The 23,689-nt window shown below is 42.9% G+C and overlaps 1 pseudogene; it reads right to left on the bottom strand.

Moving 5' to 3' along the window:
* Positions 1 to 1,788: 1,788 nt before the first annotated feature.
* LOC111968193 (glycine receptor subunit beta-like) overlaps positions 1,789 to 23,689 on the bottom strand; it is a 43,389-nt pseudogene continuing 21,488 nt past the window's right edge.

Raw genomic sequence — 23,689 nt, 5'->3', positions numbered from 1 at the left:
ATAATGCTGTTTCTATGGGAACAAGGCATCTGACTGACCCAAAAATAACCTAGATTGCGTGATGATTTGTAGTGAAGGAAAAAGACAAAAAGATCGTACACAAAATGTGATCAAAATTGCTATTTAATCAACTGGCTTCTGTTTATTTGATGGTGTGGTATTTGACTACATATTCCCCCAGCATCACTTGTTCATTTTCTGTTCCAAGGGTACCTTTAGATGCTAGATCCATGTGAGTGAATGAATCTCCTCCAACCATTTGAATTAAAGGCAGCAATAGAAACATCCTCTAGTGGGCACTGCAGAGGTCAATCTTATTCTCTGAGACTTTCGAAATAAGGTTCAAATCCTTGGGAGGATATTCCATGGGAACCAGTCGATTTTAACGACAAAACCGATAGATTTTTAGCAAAATCAATATAACCAACACATTTTGGTCCTAAAAACCGTGCATTTCCAGAGTAATATAAGTATACCTTTAAAACGAGGAGATTATTTTAACTCATTTGTCATTCTTGTTTAACTCACCTGTTGTTATTGTTTTGTCTAGACTTTATCGTCTGGCACGTGTCCTCATTCCAGAAACATCAGTAGGCGAGATTGGTTCCCTCCATTATGTCTGTTACCATGACAGCAACAGGAAAGTCGTCATGATGGTACTTATTTGCTTGGTAAATAAGCATATAATCAAAACGTGTTATTAATGAATCTATGGACCAACCCCAAGTAATATAACCACTAAAATGACTCTCATTTTCTTCTATTCTCAACAAACCAGATCTCCTTCTGCTTCATTTATATGGGCCATTTGTCATGACATAAGGTCGGTATTTATCTTGGTTCGTTAAGTCGGAGACAGATTTCATATTGAGGAGTCTCGCAATGATACTTTGAGGTCAATATCCAAACACATTTCCAATGCATAATTGATGGCCAGTTGGTAGATTAGGAGAGGCGCAAGACTGTCACGGGGAGAAACAGCTGTGTGGCGTGCTTAATGTGCAGTTTGCATGTTGGGAAAATATGGGTCGGCTCATGGAGTGAGAAAGACGGATAGATGTTCCCCAATTATCAATCTTACTGGGAATGATCTTTCACAAATGTGACTGTTTTTATGAGTAGAAGTTAATCTTTTGATACCATGTGAATACTTTAGTGGGATGGGGGTTATGTTTCAGATATCTGACAAAATCCTTGAGTTTATTTTAATGAACAATGGGTATACTGTCTTCCAAAATGAGATCAATCTTACTTTATTTAGTTATTGTAGTAAATCTGTGATAAATGTGTGTAGGGACAGACAGATTTAGACTACTACAAATATCACAAATACATAATTGTGTGATTCATATAAACATTTGTTGGTTAGTTTGTAAATTGCACATTTGCAAATAATATATATATGGTCAGTTTGTTAACCCATTTACACATGATATGTAGTCATGTGAGAGATGGTCAAAAGTTACAATTCTCGTCATGGCAATGTCATATAACCATCTGAACAAGGAAAAGGTGTTTCACATATCAACAGGAGTACTGGAGAAAAAAAAATCATAATATTAATAAACTTTGATAGATCTAATATACTGTATTTATATTCATATAAGCAATTTTTTACATGCAATTGTAAACGTTGTGCCAATGCCATCTTATCAAAGTTGTAAGCAAGTTCCGGAAAATAGCACCAAAAAGCAGAGGACCTGGCAATTTCACTAATATTTTCAATAAATAATTAATTGATTCTATTTTTTATTTATATTTTTGATCAATTCTTAAATCTTGATATATTTTTCATTGATTATTATTTTCTTAATTCTATCTATTTTCAAATTGTCAAATCATTTGTATATGATTCATCTCATGAAATACACCTGTGATGCTTTTCTTCTTATCCTAGTGCCAATCATGAATTAGTGGACGATATGATTTTTCTAGTGCCAATAATGATAGTTAATAATATAGATTCATATAAATACATAAACAACTTGAATTAAGGAAGAATGGATCAAAATACGAGATCACAGGGCAAAGATGGACATTAGTAGAAAATGTGGTCAAAATCCTTAAATTCCTTCCATGATCACAAGTACACGGACCAATAGATGACGTTGAAAAAGAGGAAGGAGAAGGGGAAGAGGGCTCGGGCGTAGAGGTCGACCCGCTTGGCGGCTGAGGGGATGACAGGTTTGGGCGGTGGCGGTTTCTTGGCCTTGGCCTGGCTTTTGCTCGGGCCGTGAGGCAAGGTGATGGGCTTCCCATAGCAGTCAAAGTTGGAGAGCTCAAAGTCCCGCGGCAGTGAGCCAACAATGCTGAGGTCATTGGTGCACAGGTCCGACTTGGAGGTGCACACCTTTTTGCACCGGGTCTCTCCCACCTGGAAAAGGGAAAAGTGGATAGAGTAACAACAGCACAATCATTGGAGGAGCAGAGGGTCATCCAAAGAGCAGTGCCCCTTAACACCTTACCTGCTTAAGTGCTGTGCTCAAGTGCACAATGGCAGTGGGTGGTGATGGGAACAATTGAAAACATTGCATTAGTCCCACTACTCCAAACATTCCTGTCCAGTCACTCTCCAGCTCTCTGACTTTCTCTCAGTTAACGGCAACATACATCGACACACAATTAATCTTCTCCTTTCCCCCCTCTGATAACCAGGTGGTGAATCGCATCTCTGCATGTCTGGCAGACATATCAGTGTGGATGACGGATCACCACCTCAAGCTGAACCTCGGCAAGACGGAGCTGCTCTTCCTCCCGGGGAAGGACTGCCCGTTCCATGATCTCGCCATCACGGTTGACAACTCCATTGTGTCCTCCTCCCAGAGTGCTAAGAACCTTGGCGTGATCCTGGACAACACCCTGTCGTTCTCAACTAACATCAAGGCGGTGACCCGTTCCTGTAGGTTCATGCTCTACAACATTCGCAGAGTACGACCCTGCCTCACGCAGGAAGCGGCGCAGGTCCTAATCCAGGCACTTGTCATCTCCCGTCTGGATTACTGCAACTCGCTGTTGGCTGGGCTCCCTGCCTGTGCCATTAAACCCCTACAACTCATCCAGAACGCCGCAGCCCGTCTGGTGTTCAACTTTCCCAAGTTCTCTCACGTCACCCCGCTCCTCCGCTCTCTCCACTGGCTTCCAGTTGAAGCTCGCATCCGCTACAAGACCATGGTGCTTGCCTACGGAGCTGTGAGGGGAACGGCACCTCCGTACCTTCAGGCTCTGATCAGGCCCTACACCCAAACAAGGGCACTGCGTTCATCCACCTCTGGCCTGCTCGCCTCCCTACCTCTGAGGAAGTACAGTTCCCGCTCAGCCCAGTCAAAACTGTTCGCTGCTCTGGCACCCCAATGGTGGAACAAACTCCCTCACGACGCCAGGTCAGCGGAGTCAATCACCACTTTCCGGAGACACCTGAAACCCCACCTCTTTAAGGAATACCTAGGATAGGATAAAGTAATCCTTCTAACCCCCCCCCTTAAAAGAGTTAGATGCACTATTGTAAAGTGGTTGTTCCACTGGATATCATAAGGTGAATGCACCAATTTGTAAGTCGCTCTGGATAAGAGCGTCTGCTAAATGACTTAAATGTAAATGTAAATGTAAATGTAAATCTCGGCAGGCAATGTAACAGGAGTCAGCTAGAGCTCCAATCACATCCCATTTCCTCCTCCCTTGCCACAGATGGCAGCTACTGCCAACGCGGAGCCATTGCGGCCAGAGCCACAGAGACGTCGACAGTAGTGTTAAGCCAACCTGAGAGGAGCCTGACTCAACGTAGGAAAAAACTCAACAAATGCCCTGTTCTGTTTCTGTCATACCCAGCGACTCACAGTCTCACATTTAAGGAGCCGGGGAAGCGCGGGAGGAGCGCAAATGGGTGCCACAGATCACCTGGCCCTTATTACCAGGGGAAATGGGAGACAATGGAAGAATTGAGGACTTGCCTGACTCGACTTTGGAAAGAAATGGTGATGATGCTTGCCATACCCTTTGTACGTCTCAAAGCCTGTCCTCCGACCACCTCCAATTGAATAAGGCCTTCATTCGTGTGACATTCTGACATGAGTTGATTTATGACTGTGGTGCTTTGCCAACCCTGTCAGGACTCTTTGGTGTGGTTTCGGTCAGATCTGTTCTGTTTTTTCCTATGGTTCTAGGGTGGTTGTAGGGTAGGATGGAGACATACGGAGATGATCACTCTTGCACGTCCATATATATATGTGTATAATAGAAGGCGACCGATTAAATCGGCATGGCCGATTAATTAGGGCCGATTTCAAGTTTTCATAACAATCGGTAAATCGGCATTTTTGGATGCTGAGTATGGCCGATTACATTGCACTCCAGGAGGAGACTGCGTGGCAGGCTGACCACCTGTTACGCGAGTGCAGCAAGGAGCCAATGTAAGTTGCTAGCTAGCATTAAACGTATATTATAAAAAACAATCAATCTTAACATAATCACTAGTTAACTACACATGGTTGGTGATATTACTAGTTTAACTAGCTTGTCCTGCGTTGCAAATAATCAATGCGGTGCTTGTTAATTTATAATCAAATCACAGCCTACTTCGCCAAACAGGTGATGAAGCACATTCGTGAAAAAAGCACTGTTGTTGCACCAATGTACCTAACCATGAACATCAATGCCTTTCTTAAAATCAATACGCAAGTATATATTTTTTTACCTGCATATTTAGTTAAAAGAAATTCATGTTAGCAGGCAATATGAACTGGGGAAATTGTGTCACTTCTCTTGTGTTCTGTGCAAGCAGAGTCAGGGTATATGCAGCAGTTTGGGCCGCCTGGCTCGTTGCGAACTGTGTGAAGACCATTTCCTCCTAACAAATACCGTAATTAATTTGCCAGAATTTTACATAATTATGACAGAACATTGAAGGTTATGTAATGTAACAGCAATATTTAGACGTATGGATGCCACCCGCTCAAAATAAAGAACGGTTCCGTATTTCACTGATAGAGTAAACGTTTAGTTTTCGAATATGGTTAAATCTGGAAACTAAGGCTCGTATTTCTGTGTGTTTGTTATATTATAATTAAGTCTATGATTTGATATTTGATAGAGCAGTCTGACTGAGCGGGGGTAGGCAGCAGCAGGCTCGTAAGCATTCATTCAAACAGCACTTTCCTGCGTTTGCCAGCAGCTCTTTTATGACTTCAAGCCTATCAACTCCCGAGATTAGGCAGGCAATACTATAGTGCCTATACGAACATCCAATAGTCAAAGGTATATGAAATACAAACAGTACAGAGAGAAATAGTCCTATAACTACACTGCTCAAAAAAATAAAGGGAACACTTAAACAACACAATGTAACTCCAAGTCAATCACACTTCTATGAAATCAAACTGTCCACTTAGGAAGCAACACTGATTGACAATAAATTTCACATGCTGTTGTGCAAATGGAATAGACAAAAGGTGAAATTATAGGCAATTAGCAAGACACCCCCAAAAAAGTAGTGATTCTGCAGGTGGTGACACAAACAACTTCTCAGTTCCTATGCTTCCTGGCTGATGATTTGGTCACTTTTGAATGCTGGCGGTGCTCTCACTCTAGTGGTAGCATGAGACGGAGTCTACAACCCACACAAGTGGCTCAGGTAGTGCAGTTCATCCAGGATGGCACATCAATGCGAGCTGTGGCAAAAAGGTTTGCTGTGTCTGTCAGCGTAGTGGTCCAGAGCATGGAGGCGCTACCAGGAGACAGGCCAGTACATCAGGAGACGTGGAGGAGGCCGTAGGAGGGCAACAACCCAGCAGCAGGACCGCTACCTCCGCCTTTGTGCAAGGAGGTGCACTGCAGAGCCCTGCAAAATGACTCCAGCAGGCCACAAATGTGCATGTGTCAGCATATGGTTCACAAAGGGTCTGAGGATCTCATCTCGGTACCTAATGGCAGTCAGGCTACGTCTGGCGAGCACATGGAGGCCTGTGCGGCCCCACAAAGAAATGCCACCCCACACCAGACTGACCCACCGCCAAACCGGTCATGCTGGAGGATGTTGCAGGCAGCAGAACGTTCTCCACGGCGTCTCCAGACTCTGTCACGTCTGTCACATGTGCTCATGTGCTCAGTGTGAACCTGCTTTCATCTGTGAAGAGCACAGGGCGCCAGTGGCGAATTTGCCAATCTTGGTGTTCTCTGGCAAATGCCAAACGTCCTGCAGGTGCTGGGCTGTAAGCACAACCCCCACCTGTGGACGTCGGGCCCTCATACCACCCTCATGGAGTCTGTTTCTGACCGTTTGAGCAGACACATGCACATTTGTGGCCTGCTGGAGGTCATTTTGCAGGGCTCTGGCAGTGCACCTCCTTGCACAAAGGCGGAGGTAGCGGTCCTGCTGCTGGGTTGTTGCCCTCCAACGGCCTCCTCCACGTCTCCTGATGTACTGGCCTGTCTCCTGGTAGCGCCTCCATGCTCTGGACACTACGCTGACAGACACAGCAAACCTTTTTGCCACAGCTCGCATTGATGTGCCATCCTGGATGAACTGCACTACCTGAGCCACTTGTGTGGGTTGTAGACTCCGTCTCATGCTACCACTAGAGTGAGAGCACCGCCAGCATTCAAAAGTGACCAAAACATCAGCCAGGAAGCATAGGAACTGAGAAGTTGTCTGTGGTCACCACCTGCAGAATCACTCCTTTTTTGGGGGGTTCTAGCTAATTGCCTATAATTTCCACCTTTTTCTATTCCATTTGCACAACACAATGTGAAATTTATTGTCAATCAGTGTTGCTTCCTAAGTGGACAGTTTGATTTCACAGAAGTGTGATTGACTTGGAGTTACATTGTGTTGTTTAAGTGTTCCCTTTATTTTTTTGAGCAGTGTACAATAACTACAACCTAAAACTTCTAACTGGGAATATTGAAGAGTCATGTTAAAAGGAACCACCAGCTTTCATATGTTCTCATGTTCTGAGCAAGGAACTTAAACGTTATCTTTTTTACATGGCACATATTGCACTTTTACTTTCTTCTCCAACACGGTGTTTTTGCATTATTTAAACCAAATTAAACATGTTTCATTATTTATTTCAGACTAAATTGATTTAAATTAAGTTAAAATAAAAGTGTTCATTCAGTATTGTTGTAATTGTCATTATTACAAATATATATTTAAAATATACAAATCGGCCGATTAATCGGTATCGGCATTTTTTGGTCCTCCAACAGTCGATATCGACGTTGAAAAATCATAATCGGTCGACCTCTAATGTATAAATCTCGACACATTCAAAGGGTGCAATTTTGGGTTGTTGTCAAACCACCATATTCCTTCAATGCTAACTGGCAGTTTCTTTCAGGAAGAGATGAGAATGCAACAGATACACAATTATCTCATGCATGGCAGAATGTCCCTAATGTTGATGTTTTGGAGCTGTAATTTGGATTTTCTATTTTTTTATGTGATGAATCGACATGCTGTCACAACAGAATCAGTGGGAAGTAACTTCTGAAACACACATTTCAATCTTTCTCATTGGCTACAGGGGAAATTAGATACTAATCATACAGTTGCTACTTTTTCACTCAATCATTAAGCTCATATTGGCGTTAATTTGATTTACGTTTGATTTCCACTTGAGTCATCTTCTTGCAAATCGCACAGCACAATACTCTGCACAAGTCTTGACTAACATACATTACGATGTAAATTCATTTCTATGAAGTGTATGATGGAAAATAACATTTCACAAGCGAAATCTGTACCTGTGTCAATCTTTATCCATGCAAGGCCAGAGTGCAGGGGATGTTAGGACAATTCAATCACTCATAAATGCTATCTATTTATCTATTGGTATCTCTAACTTCCCTCTCATCATGCCTGAGGATATATGCAAGGTTAACCATTCCTCATTCAACTGTGAGGGAAGTGGTTAGGGACAACTTCATCTTGACCTTAGAGCAGTGTCTGGGGGCAACTTATTTCTAAATCACACAAACCTCCCCCCACTCACCAGAAACAAGCCCATCCCCTTCCCCACCTTTCCCTCACCCACCACACACAACCACCCCTCACCCACCTGCAGCGTGCTGACATGACAGGGCGTCCCGCTGGTGCCGTTGAACGTGTTGTTCTTGCCCGCTGCCTTCTCCTTCCCCTTTGCCTTGGACGCCATCTTGGCCTTCTCTGCCTCAATGTGCTTGGGGCTGTTGAGCATCACCTGCACCACGGCATACTCCACTAGCGAGGCGAAGCCAAACAGCAGGCAGGCAATCAGCCAGATATCGATGGCCTTCACATAGGACACCTTGGGCAGCTCTGAGGCCAGGGACGTGCACTCAGAAGACAGGGAGAGCACTGAGAGGATCCCTGGGACGTTAACAAGATGGGAGTGAAGATGTGGCCTTGTCAATTAAACATCCAAGGAAGGAGAGCATAGCTTAGCGTTGGGGATACTTCTACGGGTGTCTTAGGATATCAAATTAGCATTTGACCCCTGGACTCTCTAATGCGCGACATAAAATGCACAGCAGACATGGAGATTCAACTTCAGACCATGAGGACTGCAGTATTTAATTAGTTTTCATCCTTGCCTTTAAATCAGAGGTCTAGACTTTGATCTAAACCAGGTGAGTGGTAAATAGCAGGGAGAAGACACAGCAGCCCCTGAGAGTTTGAATTGAATACCCCTGGTGTACAGTACATAATAATGGATATATGAATCACCTAAACTAGGCAGTGGTAATGAAACACTCACAAGCCCATATCCCAGGATTTACAGTACAAAGAGCCCAATTATTAACCTTTTTTTACCTTTCTATCTTTCTCATTCTAGTGATGAAGCGGGTTCAAATAGCCACTGATAACGGAGGGCTATTTTTTATTTATTTTTCTCCAATTGGAGATTGTTCAATTGGACAATTAATCTAGGTGGTTGTATGCGTAAAAATCTTTATATAGATCCTTATTTCGGATGATTATCTAACCCCATTCGAGTTCGCCGAGCTCCAAAATCCTTTTCATCACAGCATGTAAGATGGCCTATTTTACATAACACAAGGAAGATGTTGGCTCTGTTGAAACAGCATAATGCTTTGTTTGCTGATGCTTGGCCCCCGATGGGGCGCTTTATTGTGGGAACAAAATGAGTCTGAAACCGACACGCATAGTAGGAAGCATGTATGGAAGTATTCCACACATTTAATAACATGTACGCTAACATACACACACACACTCACAGAGATGAATGAATGACATATGTCAAACGGTCACACGCGGGAGATGACTGACCTTTGCTGATCCCATTTACTGAGGTGTCATGAGGTGGCCCTCCAGAGGAAATGGAAGGATGGGATGAAAGTGACAAACAGCTGGAGGTGGATGGTCCTCTTATCCACACAGCTCTTTCCAGACCCATCGGACTGTGTGAAGTGACGTCAAATGGGTGAGAAGTTGACATTTCCAACTCGTGCAGGCTTGTTTACAATGGACCAGGCGAGTTACCCATACAAAATAAAAAGGTATCATTATCTATTATGTATCATGTAGGGGCGACAGTGGAATGACAATGGGTGGTCCCAGATTATATGAAAAAATGGAAAGCACTCAGTGATGGCTAATATTAGGCTGCATTTGATGCCTCGGTATGTCAAGATTAGCCTCGAAATCCAAACTGAATCACACTACGTTTCACTATTGCTTCAATTAGTGAAGCGAAACAATCGTGAAACTTGGCGTGATTCGAACACCACAGACAACACCACAGTTACATGGGAGACTAAAGCAGGCTTGTCTGTTACCCAAAGGGACCAAGGAATCACTGCTTTCAGGGTAAGACTAGGATAGGGGTTTACGGTCAGTGGTTAAGATAGGGATTAGAGGTCTTACCCAGAGGGACCCTGGCAGCGCTGGCATCAGGGTTGATCCAGAATGAGAGCCAAGTGAGGACCACGATGAGGAGTGTGGGGCATAGACACCCATCATGTAGAAGCCCACCTGCCTCCTCAGGGTGAAAATCACCTCCACACACGTGTAGTAGCCTAGAGAAGTAAAGATGGAGGTGGGGGGCAGAGGAGTGTGAAAAGCCTGCACAAACAGATTAATGTTGGCCATCCCTTGTATAAGTGTACCAACTTTTTCAAGCTACTGGTAGGGTAACACACATTCATAACAAAGTAATCTAAAATGTATTTGGGTATACAATAATATGACTACTAAATTACTGTTGTGATAACTAACTATAATTGCTAAATACCATTGCATTACATTGGTCTGTGAATGAAATCATAATAATGAACTACACATCTTTTCCAAGAGTTTGACGAAGGACAAGCAGAGAGAGAGAACGCTTCATCAAGATACCCTATATACCAGGCTAAATGTGTATGTTCTCACACTCGTCTAATACCAAGAGGCTATTTCCTCTTGTGTCTTTTTTCAGAAGCAGAACATAAGGGGCAGCCCCTGGCGTGTTCCATTTTGTCAGATTCCACTCTTTCCCCCTATCTGCTAATGCGCTGCTGTTTAATTGCATTTATGAATAACCACGGTATCTCACTTCCTAGACAGACTGCTGTTTCACAATTTCTTTCCCTTGTTATCTGCTTTGGAGTAACGTCATTAAATTACCTCTCTCTCGTGTTCCCTTTCAGTCGGTCACTCGGTACAACACACTATGGGGAGTCAACGACCAATCGTATTCACCTTAAGAAAACTGAAATCACGCCCAATGGATGCCGAGCCCGCCCCCTTCATGGCTATAATAATCGGGGCTCGCATTAATTTCCTAATTTCTTCGCTCTTCAGCTCCTGTCACGCAATTTCCAAACTTTTTAAGCACACGAAGACCACGAGATTCGGCTCCGACTTAGGTGTCTGTTAGTGGGAACAGTGCGTACTCCTCCCCCTAGATCAGGGGTCTCCAACATGTCGATTGTGAGCTACCAGTAGCTTGCAGCCCACCTATGAGTAGCTCGCCAAACAATTCTGAAAGTACATCCAATTTTCACGTGTCCCACCGCAAACTTTTGTTAACAAATCTCACAAGTATCAGACACCGCAATCTGCCAGCTAGTATCTAAACAATGCAACATTGATATTATCCCAGCCCTGGTTAGCCACTATTGGATTAAAAAGCCAAACCTAACACAATATCTGCAAATACATTTCCAGCAATATTGCCTGTCGGTCTGTGTGGTACGCGCGTTTGTCTTTCACTCCATGTGTTGATGTGATTAAGGGTCTTGTGGATTGACAGAAATACTTTCCCCCCAAACCTTCGCAATTAAATGTTAACTGCAAAGTAGGTTTACTTGGCAGAAATATATCATGAGTAAGTACTTCATTTGTATCTATTATTTGTTATTGGCAAAGTATGCCATGAAATGAGCAGTAGCAGTTCAGACTCATCATTAGACTAGCCCATTAGATGGCACCTTCCTCACTTGCTAGATGTGCAATTAAAAGGGGAATTACACTCAAAAATACATTTTTGTTTTCTTCCAGACCTAAAAAAAATACTTGTCTTCTGATGTGATTTCAGCATTGACATGGACTCAGTACATCCAATTGTGTTGTCTCTCTATGAACAATTGTAATTTTGAGAGTGAAAAACAATCTAAAACCAGGAAAAATAAAACTGAGAAAACATTTTAAGGAAATAAAACAATTAGGGAGAAGAAAACCCACAGATTTTATAGGGCCCCCCTTAGAGTTGTTTATTAACCATTATTTTACCAGATATATTGGCAGAAAACAGTGCACTACTTTCTCTTGTACACTAAGAACCTGGGGAAAAGTTGCGGGGAAGAGTTGCAGGGGAGAATAGAAGAGAAGAATGTGCCAATTTAAATGGCTAGAAAAAAATTGTAGCTTGCAACATGTTAAATTTTTTAAAGTAGCTCTCATGCTAGAAAAGGTTGAAGACCCCTGCTCTAGATGTTGTGAGTGTTGTATATTGGTTTTTGCTAAAAAGTAACAACTTTCTGCTCTGCTTGTGTAGCTAGTGCTTCCTTACTTTAGTAAGATGGCCAGCGTAAGACTAAGTTCAAAAAGGCTGACCTCTGACCGTGCCCTAGGGCATGTGGTTTCAGAATGACAATTTAAGATACTCGCGAGTGCGGTCCTGTTTGCCCGGGGTGAAAACACACTCAGGAGTGAGGCCAGGAGGGATCAGCAGTGGTTGTCGGAGTTGATAGGGGTGTCATCCCAGCCGAGTGAGGCTCATTCCAGTTTCTCTGGCACTATTCAGAGTCTGGATTCTGGTGATAATATACTATCCCTGGTTGGCTCTAGAGTTTTCAGGGTCTGAATTGGATGACATCAGTCCGGGGCAGCCTAAAGCCCTGGCTTTGGATTCGGCGGGGGAGAGTGAACCATTGGTGGTTAATGCGCCTTTGATGGAGCTGTGTCATAGGGCAGCAGATCACCTGGGGGCGGATTGGCCATCTTCTCCCCCACAGTGAAGTTCCTCCAGGTTTGGGGGAAGAAGAAGGGGGCTAATCCTAGCATGGTGCTTCCAAATAAACAGTGCCGGTTCTCGGCAGATCAGCTGGACAGAGTGTATCAGGCTGAGCGTTAGCGGCCAGGTCGTTGAATGTGGTCACAATGCTGCAGATTTATCATATTAGTTTGCTACAGGAGCTGAATAGGGCCGTGGAGGTGGAGAAGCCGGTTTCAGAGCTTCCCGACGCAATCCGTGCTATGGCTGATTTAGTGCTGCATCTTTCTCGCTGTATTATCCTGGCTGTGGAAAAGTATGGGGGCGACGGTAGTGGCTCAGTGCCACCCCTGATTGACGTTGTCCCAGATTCCAGAGGAGGGACAGGCGGATGTATTTAGATGAGCCAGTTACGCCAATAAGCTTGTTTGACTCAGCTATGGAGTCCTTATAGGCCCGTTTCGAGGAGAAACAAAATGATGGGTGATGGGGGGGCTTCAAGATCAGTTTTTGACTGTTTTGGTGCTTCTGGGCAGCGGTGGACATCTTGGCACAGATGCCGTGCTGGGTCAAAGGAGAGCAGGGTGAAAGTAGACTCTTCAATGGCGCAGGGGCAGACCTTGTGACCCTAGCTGGAGGCCAAGGTAGGGGGCATGTTCTCGGTGCACTCGTCCCCAAGCATTTACTGTGGCAAAAGTGCTCCCAAGTGGCTCAGTCAATGGGGGCAAGTTACTGGTTGCCGAAGTCCCCGAACCCTGTGTGGGCCGGATATTAGAACGGAGGGTCCGTTAAGAGGGGCTGTTGTTGATTCTGGTGACTCCCCGTTGGCCCAGACAACCCTGGTTCCCGGAGATCATCCGCCTGATGGGCGGGGACCTGTGGAGGGTTCTGTGTTGTCGGGATCTAGTGTGTCAGGGGCATGGGAGAGTTTGGCACCCACCATTGCAGATATGGATCTGTGGGTTTTGGCCCCTGAAAGGTTGAATTTGACGGCTAGGGGTTTAACTTTGAACATGATTACGACGGCACAGTCAGTGTATAGGGTGTTGTATACATATAAGTGGCACTTTTGAGGGTTGGTGTCAGGGAAAAGGAATTTCTCCTTTGGTGAACATTTTGATGTTCTTGCAAGAGCTTTTTGAACAGGGCCTTTCATTTTCCACATTTAAGGTATATTTGGCAGCCATCTCAGCTTGTCATGTATGGATTGAGGGCTCTACCCCGGATTGAGGGCTCTACCCCATACACTGGTGGTGTGGTTCCTGAAAGGCGTGCGTCGGCCAAGACCAGTGTCTAAGCCTATGGCGCTGATCTGGAACCTGGCTTTGGTCCTGGACGCATTGTATGAGCCTTTATTTGAACCATTGAAATCTGTGGACCTGAAAGTCCTTTCTCATGGCCTTGGTGTCGGCCAAGCATGTTGGTGTTCTCTACGCGGACACCTTTCCTGTTTGGAGTTCGCACCTGGTTACTCCAAAGGGATGTTACGGCATAATGCAGCTTTTGTTCCCAAGGTAATGCTTATGTCTTACAGGTCCCTTGCTTTTGAGCTGTTCCCATTCTCACCTCCTCCGTTTACTTCTAGTGAACAACAGAGGTTGCATGTAAAACATCCATATGTACGTGTGTGTAGAGTGCGTGTCTTATGTGTATGTGTGTCTGTGTGTATGTCTCTTCACAGTTCCCACTTTTCCATAAGGCGTATTTTTATCTGTTTTTAAATCTGATTCTGCTGCTTGCATCATTTACCTGATGTGGAATAGAGTTCCACATAGGTATGGCTGTATGTGGTACTGTGCGTCTCCCATAGTCTGTTCTTGACTTGGGGATTGTGAAGAGACCTTTGGTCTTTGCCAGTAGTTTAAAACAGACACCTCGGTGCATTCAGTATGTCAACATTTCTTACAAAAACGAGTAGTGATGAAGTCAATCTCTCCTCCACCTTGACATGCGTGTTCATTTAAGGGCCAGCTATGCTGCCTTGTGTTGAGCCAATTGTAATTTTCTGAGGTTTCTCTTTGTGGTACCGGACCACACGACTGAACAGTAGTCCAGGTGCAACAAAACTAGAGCCTGTAGGACCTGCCTTATTGACAGCGTTGTTAAAAAGGCAAAACAACGCTTTATTATGAACAGACTTATTCCCATCTTAGCTACTGTTGTATTAACATGTTTTGACCATGACAGTTTACAATCCAGGGTTACTCCAAGAAATTTTGTCACCTCAACTTGCTCAATTTCCTAATTATTTATTACAAGATTTAGTTGAGGTTTACGGTTTAGTGAATGATTTGTCTCAAATACAATGATTTTAGTTTCTGAAGTATTTAGGGCTAATTTATTCATTGCCACCCATTCAGGTGCTCTTTGTTAAGCATTACAGTCATTTCAGTCGCTGTAATAGCTGAAGTGTATAGTGTTGAGTCATACACATACATAGAGACACTGGCATGTCATTAGTAAAGATTGAAAAAAGTAATGGGCCTAGACAGCTGCCTTGGGGAATTCCTGATTCTACCTGGATTATGTTGGAGAGGCTTCCATTAACGAACACCCTCTGTGTTCTGTTAGACAGGTAACTCTTTAACCACAATATAGCAGGGGGTGTAAAGCCATAACACAAGTTTTTCCATCAACAGACTATGATCGATAATGTCAAAAGCCGTCCTGAAGTCTAACAAAAGACCTCCCACAATATTTGATCATAGGTTTCTCTCAGACAATCAGTTATTTGTGTAAGTGCTTTGCTTGTTTAATGTCCTTCCCTACAAGCATGCTGAAAGTATATTGTCAATTTGTTTACAGTAAAATAGCATTGTATCTGGTCAAAAAAACTTTTTTTCCAGAAGTTTACTAAACTTTGGTAACAGGCTGATTGGTCGGCTATTTGAGCCAGTAAAAGGGGCTTTAATATTCTTGGCTAGCAGAATCACTTTCGCTTCCCTCCAGGTCTGAGGGCACACACTTTCTAGTAGGCTTAGATTGAAGCTATTGCAAATAGAAGTGGCAATATCGTCGCTAATATCCTCAGTAACTTTCCATCCAAGTTGTCAGACCCAGATGGCTTGTCATTGTTGATAGTTTTTTCACTTCTACCACACTCACTTTACGCAATTAAAAATTACAATGTATGGGTTTCATAATTTGATCACTTACAGTGCATTCGGAAAGTATTCAGACTTTTTCCCTTTTTCCACACTTTGTTACATTACAGCCTTATTCTAAAATGGATTAAATACATGTTTTTCCTTATCAATCCACATAATACCCCATAATAACAAAGCAAAAACAGGTTTTTAAACATTTTAGCAAATGTATTACAAATAAAAACAGCAATACCTTATTTACATAAGTATTCAGACTCTTTGCTATGAGACTCGAAATTGAGCTCAGGTAAATCCTGTGATCGTTCCATTGATCATCCTTGAGATGTTTCTACAACTTGATGGGATTCCACCTGTGGTAAATTAAATTGATTGGACATGATTTGGAAAGGCACACACCTGTCTATAAGGCCCCACAGTTGATATATATCTACCTGGTCTCAAGGCATTTAGTATTATTCTGTACGTAAATCGAAGACTTAATTTAGTATGATATGTTAGGTTTGTATGTCATGCATTAATTTGTGGATGTCCATCACCCATTTTGTATGATATGTTGTGAATTAGAAAAACGTACAATATGTTACCAAATTTGCTAAATGTATGAGTATGTTACGAATTCTAGCTAGGTCAGCTAGGTCGCTAACATTAGCTAGCTGGCTAACGCTAGCTGGGTTAGGGGTTAATGTTAGGGTTAAGTTTAGGAGTGAGGTTAAAGGGTTACGGTTAGGGGAAGGGTTAGCTAACATGCTAACTAGTTGCTTAGTAACTAACAAGTATTAAATAGCTGAAAAGTTGCTGATTAGCTAAAGTGCTAAAGTTATCCATGATGAGATTCGAACTCGCAACTTTGTGTTCCTTGACGTTTGCGTTATGCGCCCCCACCCATCCACACTTTGCTTAAGTAACCATTTGTCTTATGTAACCATACCAAATGTAACACTTCATACTAATTTAAGAGACGCATATGTACATTTACTACAATATATCTAGTCTATGAGACTAGGCTGGCTATATTCATAACTTTTCGTTTTCACACCCTGTTTCCTGGCTACTTGCTCTACCTTTCCCTTCAATAGAGCTTGTATTTAGTATTTTATTAGGATCTCCATTAGCTTTTTCCAAGGCAGAAGCTATTCTTCCTGGGGCCAAACAGATGCAGCTTGCCTGGAGAAATGGAATAGTCACAGAAGTCCAAACCCCTGCCCTTCTGGCACTCAAACATGCTCAATCAAACAAAGTATTTTAAAGAGAAGGAATCATACTTGAACCAGGCTTTGAGACCCTGTAGGGGTTTCGGGAGGACAGACTGAGGTTGTTCACCCACCTCCAGTCTCACTGTGTGATCTTCATGCCATGTTAAGGGGGGGCTGCCATAGAACATGCTCCCACCGGTCACAGACAACGGTGATCTTTGTGTCTCACTGGTTCGTCACAACAATCCCATTAAAAAGGTCAGCCTCACTGCCAGCTGCGTTGCTCCCCTGTGTGAGTGTGCTGGGGTTGTGTTCAAACTGAGTGCTAACTGTATAGGCCTTTCACTATTGGCGCTATGCTAGTCTCCAGTGACAATCGCTGCTTTGTTTTTAGTGTTAGCATTTTGGTACTCACACTGACAAGTGAGAAAAAAGCCTGGGTTTTTAGTGCTTTAGCGAAGTGTGACCTGTCAGAGTTTTAATATCTCCGGGCATTGAGCATGAGAGCAACTATATATTTCTTCCATGTGCAAGTGCAGGACAAGTGTAAAAAAACACCAATAAAGCTTTGGTCAAAGCTAGATAGCTACATACAGTGAAGCAGTGATGAGGATCGTATGGAATACTACGTTACAAGGCTACTCTTGAATTATTATTGAAATGTGGTTTGCTTTTTGCCGTAGCTTCAACTAAGTGGGTGCTTTAATTTGTTAAAAGTGAAGGAGTAAATCAAATCAAATTTTAGTCACATGCACCGAATATAACAGCTGTAGGTAGACCTTACAGTGAAATGCTTACTTACAAGCCCTTAACCAACAATGCAGTTTAAAAAGAAATACGGATAAGAATAAGAAATAAAAGTAACACGTAATTAAAGAGCAGCAGTACAATAACAATAACGAGACTATATACAGGGGGGTACAGGTACAGAGTCAATGTGCGGGGGCACCGGTTAGTTGAGGTAATATGTACATGTAGGTAGAGTTATTAAAGTGACTATGCATAGATGATAACAACAGAGAGTAGCAGTGGTGTAAAAGAGGGGGAGGGGGGGGGGGCAATGCAAATAGTCTGGGTAGCCATTTGATTAGATGTTCAGCAGTCTTATGGCTTGGGGGTAGAAGCTGTTTAGCAGCCTCTTGGATCTAGACTTGGCGTTCTGGAACCGCTTGCGGTGTGGTGGCAGAGAGAACAGTCTATGACTAGGGTGTCTGGAGTCTTTGACAATTTTTAGGGCCTTCCTCTGACACCTCCTGGTATAGAGGTCCTGGATGGCAGGAAGCTTGGCCCCGTGATGTACTGGGCTGTTCGCACTACCCTCTGTAGTGCCTTGCGGTCGGATGGCCGAACAGTTGCCATACCAGGCAGTGATGCAACCTTCTGAGGATCTGAGGACCCATGCCAAGTCTTTTCAGTCTCCTGAGGGGGAATAGGTTTTTCGTGCTCTCTTCACAAGCTACGGATTCCATGAATTGCAGTTGCTGAGCTCAAACTTCATCTGAGTCCTACTATGGAGAAGCCACACAGGGTGGCGAGACACCTTGATGACACCGTGCTGCCTGCCCGCCCCTTGCTACAGAGACCATCTTTGGTTGCTCTCCCCCTTTGAACACCTCCCGCCGTTGACCACTCAAGCATGCACTTCCCTGACCCTCAACATTACCTTCTATCTCATGAATGATATCGTTGTTTTTCTATATTGCTTGTCTTTTGTGTTCCTTTAAAGCAGTTTGAGATTTATTTAATGAATAGCGCTATAAAAGTTGAATAAATTATTATTATTAGCGTTAGTATTGAGCAACGTAAATCATTTGAACTTACATTGAATAATTAATGAATAGATGAAAATGGAAAATCCAGAGCCTTACATTCTTAAGCCAAGCACATGTAGGTCTCTGACACTCCAATTTATGGCAAAGCTTAATCAGGAGACTGGAAGTTAATTGGTTCAAAGGATTTCTCACTGTGCAACCAAATGCAAGGGAGAGTCCGGCATAAGTACAATAAATTAGACCAATATGGTTTAATTCGCATATTCCTTAAAAATAAAGGCAAATATAGTAGGTAGTGTTATGTATAGGCATATAGGCCTATAGTGAAATAGAGCCTGCATAGCAGTGTTTTATGGGCATTATTGGCTTGAAAGCTACATACAGTTGATATGAAAACCCATTTATACATACATGCATATTACAAGCAATCATGACTTATACCTGTAGTTAGCACAGTTTTCACAGATGCATGCATGTGAGGAGCATACCTGTCCCTGCGTAGAATTTGGTGCAGTTGCCATACTCTATATCCTCCTGTTTGATATCAAACTGTGGCAGGGCGATCTCCTCCATCTGGACAGGGTCCCATGACCGCCACATAAACTGCAGGTCATCTGTTGTATAGCCAACTGTAGACACAGACAGACAAATTCACAGACACAGAAGCATCCACAGGCACGCGTACACAGGCAAACGCACGCACGTGCAAACACACCCACACACATCGTCGTCATCAACAACAGTTAATACTGTATATAAAACTCCATCCAGGCATGATTACACTATATCTCAATGTTGTTTGAAGTACATTTTTCAATTAATAGTAATCACACTCTGCTAAGAAGATGCTTTTTCCAGTAGTCATTTTCAATTACTTACAAACATGAAATATAGGCAGATTTACATATCCTATAGATTTTACTAGTGTTTTTTTTTTAACCAGGCTAGTCAGTTAAGAAAAAAATTCTTATTTACGATTACGGCCTGAGAAGTGGTGAAGGGCAAGTGCAGCTCTAAATAAATAAAACAGGACAGGAAAGAGACAACTGGAAAGACATCACAAGACATAAGACAGTACAGACAGTAACAACAATGCATACTAAAACAGTGACAAACTGGCTATAAATTAAACCAATTGGTCTCTAAATCGGGTTGAATGGCGGGAACCTGGTTACGGAGACTTACCACCCAAAACCACTCCCTTTCCCTGGGATAAATAACAGCGAGATAACTGGGCATTATAATCAATTATATAAATGAAGAGCATGGGCGTGAAATGGAACTGTTAAATTATATGCAATGTCTAAATCTGGCTTATCTACAGCATCTGCATGATGAATCATCAGGGGGGGGACAGACAGCACATCTCAGATTGGAGCGCAGTTCACAATGCATGTAGATCTATCACCATGGTAACTTTTTTCTTGTGACAGGTAAGCCTACATTTGCTGCAGCACAGTCTATAACAGGGTTATCCAACTGGTGGCCCGCGGGCTGAGTTTGGCCCGCGTGTGGTTTTATTTGGCCATTTTCATTGTTGTACATAAAATACTATAAAAACACCAGGATATTAGCTCCAAGTGATTTTAATTTAGGAAACTGTGTTCCCAAGTATTCCCACACATAATACAGAAATATGTGACCGTATAGAAATAATAATAATTAATTATTTGATTTATATAGAGCTTTAGAGCTATCAACTGATGTACTCAAAGCGCTTCACATAGGTGAGGGAAACTCACCTCATCCACCACCAATTTTGTGCCACACATCAGCCATCAGGTGGAGAGGTGAGGAGTAATATACACTACCAGTCAAAAGTTTAAGAACAGCTACTCATTCAATGGTTTTTCATTATTTTTACTATTTTCTACATTGTAGAATAATAGTGAAGACATCAAAACTATGACACATATGGAATCATGTAGAAACCAAAAAAGTGTAAAACAAATCCAAATATATTTTATAATTGAAATTCTTCAAATAGCAACCCTTTGCCTTGATGACAGCTTTGCACACTCTTGGCATTCTCTCAACCAGCTTTATGGAGGTACAGTGGTTGCACCACTAAAAGTTTTGCGATTATGCTGCGGGACTGAGAGGTCATTTGTGGTTTAGTACGGTACCCTGCGTCATTACTTCCTTGCTCCAGACCAGCGCAAGGGGGAGTTAGAGGACTGATTATGCTTTTTGGTCCCAAGGCGCTACTGTGTCTCTGTAGTACTGTAGCCTACTCCCGGCCAGTCACGTTGTACAGCGCCTTAGTGGCGCAGCAGTCTAAGACACTGCATCACAGAGCAAGCGGTGTTGCTACAGATTCTGGTTCAATACCTGTGCCGGCCTAGACTGGGAGGTCCATGAGATGACTGTAGGTTTATGGTTTCTCTCCCTCTAAAAACAGAAGAAAATTATTGAAAATAACAAACTGGCTTTATTCACAAATTGGTAACCATGTCTCACCCCATGTTCAAGAATGGGCTTTTTACTCGCTCATTTTACGTTTTTTGAAAACAAAATCTCCAAAATATTGTTATTTTTTAAACAAATCGATTATTATTATAATTTGTATTATTATTATTATTAATTTAGAATTATATAAAAGCCCCTTGGATATTCTCACATATATATATTATTAACCCTGTTATTAGCAGGACAATATAAACTCAGCAAAAAAAGAAGCGTCCCTTTTTCAGGGCCCTGTCTTTCAAAGAAAATTTGTAAAAATCCAAATAACTTCACAGATCTTCATTGTAAAGGGTTTAAACACTGTTTCCCATGCTTATTCAATGAACCATAAACAATTAATGAACATGCACATGTGGAACGGTCGTTAAGACACTAACAGCTTACAGATGGTAGGCAATTAAGGTCACAGTTATGAAAATGTAGGACACTAAAGAGGCCTTTCTACTGACTCTGAAAAACACCAAAAGAAAGATGCCCAGGGTCCCTGTTCATCTGCGCGAACGTGTTTTAGGCATGCTGCAAGGAGGCATCAGGACTGCAGATTTGGCCAGGGCAGTAAATTGCAATGTCCATACTGTGAGATGCCTAAGACAGCACTACAGGGAGACAGGACAGACAGCTGATCGTCCTCGCAGTGGCAGACCACGTGTAACAAGGTTCGGTACATTCTTACATCACACCTGCAGGACAGGTACAGGATGGCAACAACTGCCTGAGTAACACCAGGAATGCACAATCCTGCACAGGTCCTCACCAGACATCACCGGCAACAATGTCGCCTATGGGCACAAACCCACCGTCGCTGGATCAGACAAGACTGGCAAAAAGTGCTCTTCACTGACGAGTCGGGGTTTTGTCTCACCAGGGGTGATGGTCGGATTCGCATTTATTGTTGAAGAAATGAGAGTTACACTGAGGCCTGTACTCTGGAGCGGGATTCGATTTGGAGGTGGAGGGTCCGTCATGGTCTGGAGCAGTGTGTCACAGCATCATCGGACTGAGCTTGTTGTCATTACAGGCAATGTCAATGCTGTGGGTTACAGGGAAGACATCCTCCTCCCTCATGTGGTACCCTTCCTACAGGCTCATCCTGACATATCCCTCCAGCATGACAATGCCACCAGCCATACTGCTCGTTCTGTGTGTGATTTCCTGCAAGACAGGAATGTCAGTGTTCTGCCATGGCCAGCGAAGAGCCCGGATCTCAATCCCATTGAGCACATCTGGGACCTGTTGGATCGGAGGGTGAGGGCTAGGGCCATTTCCCCCAGAAATGTCCGGGAACTTGCAGATGCCTTAGTTTAAGAGTGGGGTAACATCTCACAGCAAGAACTGGCAAATCTGGTGCAGTCCATGAGGAGGAGATGCACTGCAGTACTTTATGCAGCTGGTGGCCACACCAGATACTGACTGTTACTTTTGATTTTGACCCCCCCTTTGTTCAGGGACACATTATTCAATTTCTGTTTGTCACATGTCTGTGGAACTTGTTCAGTTTATATCTCAGTTGTTGAATCTCGTTATGTTCATACAAATATTTCTACATGTTAAGTTTGCTGAAAATAAACGCAGTAGACAGTGAGAGGACGTTTCTTTTTTTGATGAGTTTATATTGATCATGGCTCATGAGTGGCACACAATGGGATTGCCTTGCAGTTCTCCAGCTGTATCCACTGAAATAGCGGTGGGCGCACGGGGTTCAAGGCACGAGGGTAGGGGGCACGGGATGAGCCGCAGCAGAAGACGGACCTAGCCCATGGGGAGGGAAGGAGGAAGAAGGGGGAGGGGGGTAGACCCCCACCCCACCCCACTGGGTAGCACAGAGCAACACTTTAAGGGGCATTGCACTAATAATGGCGCTGACTAGGGAAACGTTCCCGCTGTTCTTAGTGCCAGTCTTCATTTTCAAACTAAAACAATGTAACTAATAATGGCGTGAAAAATGCCCCTTAGATATGAATTCGGAGGAAAAATATTATTAAATATTAAAATCATTAGACCTCTCACTAAACGCGTCACTCAAAAGTTATACTTAAATCCAAACTGGATTTAATGAAAAATGACATGAAAAGCACACATTTGTAAATCCCAAACTCTAAAAGTAATTGGAAAGGTATATATAAATTATTTGTGACATTGTGGTTACAAAGAATGTAAACAAGATGCTGTGTTTTTATTTACAGTAGTGATGGACAGCTGGTGCCATTTTGAAAACAGGTTTTCAAACACTTGTAGCCAGATTAGCAGGACAATAGACTCTTTATAGCCCGGCTACTGTAGGTGTGAAAGTCACACCTTTCCAGTACTTCTCACCCCGCCCCAAACTTCACCCTAACACACTTGCCATTCAAAAATGAGCTGTTTATCAAAAAAAATATGACATTGCGACCAAAGAGAACAGACGAAATGGACATCGTTTTCATCAAGCCATCTTCTTTCTATGGTGCTACCCGTTCCAGAGTTAGGACCGTAATCACGAGAAGATTTTTTATATTTTTTATATAGCCTATCAATGTGTAAGCATACTGTGTAATACAATTGAGAATTATATAAAGGTTAAATAAAAAATAAAAAATGATTGTGTACTAAAAACGTGAATGTATTTTTGCAGAGCATACAACCATGCCGACAACCATCCGTGGAGATCAGTGGACAAAGGGCTGGACAACAGGCCGCACGGGGAAAAAAACGCATGATTGCCAAGAAAGAGGTTCGTTTCATTAGATTCTTAAAATGTG

Source organism: Salvelinus sp. IW2-2015, linkage group LG8 (assembly GCF_002910315.2).
Source record: "Salvelinus sp. IW2-2015 linkage group LG8, ASM291031v2, whole genome shotgun sequence".
Lineage (NCBI taxonomy): Eukaryota > Metazoa > Chordata > Actinopteri > Salmoniformes > Salmonidae > Salvelinus > Salvelinus sp. IW2-2015.
Note: the sequence above shows the minus strand (reverse complement) of the source record. Positions and strands in the feature narration are given on the sequence as shown.